The following is a 2,834-nucleotide window of genomic DNA, read 5'->3' as shown; positions in this document are numbered from 1 at the left end:
AAAAAATTGAATGGCGCATCAGTGAGCTACGGGACAACTTCAAGCAGCTTAATATACGTGTAATTAGAGGAGTGAAGGACAGAAGAAACATCTGAAGAAAGAACAGCTGACATTGTTCAAACCCCAGATCTAATAGTGAATGTTCATAGTTGTTTACTACATGCCAGATGCTAATCTAAGTGCTTATACAGATTAACTCATCCACTTGCAATTCTTACAAAAGCTCTTTAACGCTTGATCTATCCCCATTTTAAAATGAAGAAAGTGTTAACCTATTGCCCAAGGCCTGAAAGCTAGGGAGTGGGTGTGCCAGGAATGGAATCTTGGAACTTCAAACCTTGTCTCTGCGGTTTGTGAATGCTTTCCACATTAGCAAGCCACATGCGTCCACCATTTTTAGTGGCTGCGTAGTATTCCATCGCTGGAGTTTATTTAACAAACCCCCTGTGGTTGAAATGTGGCTTCTAGTTTTTCACTGTTATGAAGAATGCTGCGCAGGATAGCCTTAGAGCTGAGATGTTGATGCCCAAGTATATTCCTTGCCTCAGTCTGTAATAGTGGAGCAACTGGGGTCAAAAGAGCTTCTACTACGTATTGTCCATGGAAAGTTTCTACAGCCCCCAGAAGCCTCGCCACTGACTTTCTGTGCTGCTTCGGACAAGTAACTTCTCTGACCCTCACTGTCTTCATCTATAAAAGGAGAATACTATTCCCTACCTTTTGGGCTGTTAGGAGGATTCAGTGAGACACTGGGGCCAAGTAACTGTCACAGCACGCTGTGTGGCACTCAGTGGGTGCTCCCTTTGTATGACATCAGCGCTGAAGCAGGAGGCGGTCAGTGGAGCTTCCTGGGGAGCTGAGTTGCGCTGGGGGCGTGGGAGGAACGCAGAGGGGCGCGTTCCAGCCTGAGGCCACCCCCGTGAGTCTCCCTGAGAGACCCAGGGCTGCTCTGAGCGGCTCCAGCTGGAGCTCTCCCCATCCTGATCCGCCCACTGACTCACAGTCTCACCCGAGCCCTGGAAAAACAAGCCCTCACTGTTTTCTTTCTGTGACCCTTTCCCCGATTCTATCAGCTTCTTTCAGGTAGAGAAGGTTTATACTTCATAGGTTTAACACAAAATCCCCCCCTGCACACACCCACACACAGCCGTGTGTCCCCCCACCCCTATTTTATTCCCCTAGGGACCCACACTAGCTATTTTTCCACAGGTACCTCCTAGGGACACAGTTAATGCCTGGGGTGCCCCTCACCGTGGGACTGCAGGCCCAGGGGAGCTCGGCTGCCTCCCTGTATCTCGAGCTGTACCAGCGGGCCCTGGGCCCCTGGTCATTCCCATCGTGCCTTCCTCACAGTTTTTGTGACTGAACCCAAACAGAATTTCCTAACTCAGCCAGGCGTGGTGGCTAACGCTTATAATCCCAGCATTTTGGGAGGAGATGGGGTTTCACCATGTTGGCCAGGCTGGTCTCGAACTCCTGACCTCAAGTGATTCCCTTGCCTCGGCTTCCCAAAGTGCTGGGATTACAGGCATGAGCCACCATGCTTGGCCCCTAAACCTCCACTTTTACAGACAATTGGTTTTTAACAAAGATGCCAAGATCACGCAATGAAGAAAGACAGTTTCTTTAATAAATGATATTGGGAAAACTGGATATCCACATGCAGAAGAATAAAATTAGACCCTCATCTCACACCATACACAAAAAATCAACTCAAAATGAATTAAATGTAACACATAAAACCATTAAACTAATAGAAGAAAACACAGGGGGAAAGCTCCACAACATTGGTCTGGGCAGTGATATTTTCAATATAATCTCAAAAGCATAGACAACAGAAACAAAAATAGATGTCGGATTACATCAAACCAAAAAGCTTCTGAACACCAGAGAAAACAATCCACAGACTAAAGAGACAACCTACAGGAGAGAATGAAGTCAGTATGTTAAGAGATATCTGCACTGCCATATTCATCGTAGCATGATTCAAAATACTCAAGCTATGGAATCAACCTAAGTGTCCATCCACTGATGAATGGATAAAGAAAATGTGGTGTATATACACAATGGAATACTATTCAGCATTTTAAAAAAAGGAAATCCTATCATTTTCGACAACATAGATGGACCTAGAAGACATTACGATAAGTGAAATACGCCAGGCACAGGAGGACAAATACCACATACTCTCACTTATATGTGAAATCTAAAAAGGCCAAACTCATAGAAGCAGAAAGTAGAAGAGTGGTTAGCAGAGGCTGAAGGATGGAGGAAGTGGGGAGATGTGGGTCAAAGGACACAAAATTTCCGTTCAACAGGACGAATAAGTTCAAGAGATCTATTGTATGTCATGGTAACTACAGTTAATAACAATACATCCTATGCTTGAAAATAGCTAAGAGTCTATTTTAAGTGTTTTCAGCACAAAAAATATGTGCAGTAATGCATGTATTAATTAGCTTGATTTAGCCATTCTACAATGTATACATATATGAAAACGTCATGTTTTACCTCATAAATCATACAATTGTATTTGTCAATTAAAAATTTAAAAATAAATTTCATAACAAAAAAAACTCCCAAACTTCTAGAAACGAAAACTTCCTGTGTGAGAAGGTACATTGGATGGGATTAACAGCACAAGAAAATATTAGTGAACTTGAAGACGTAGCAATAGAAATGATCCAAAATAGGCCGGGCGCAGTGGCTCACACCTGTAATCCCAGCACTTTAGGAGGCCAAGGCAGGTGGATCACTTGAGGTCAGGAGTTCGAGACCAGCCTGGCCAACATGGTGAAACCCCATTTCTACTTAAAACACAAAAAATTAGCCAG

Source organism: Mandrillus leucophaeus, unplaced genomic scaffold (genome assembly GCF_000951045.1).
Source record: "Mandrillus leucophaeus isolate KB7577 unplaced genomic scaffold, Mleu.le_1.0 Scaffold314, whole genome shotgun sequence".
NCBI classification, from domain to species: domain Eukaryota; kingdom Metazoa; phylum Chordata; class Mammalia; order Primates; family Cercopithecidae; genus Mandrillus; species Mandrillus leucophaeus.
This window is presented reverse-complemented; position numbering follows the sequence as displayed.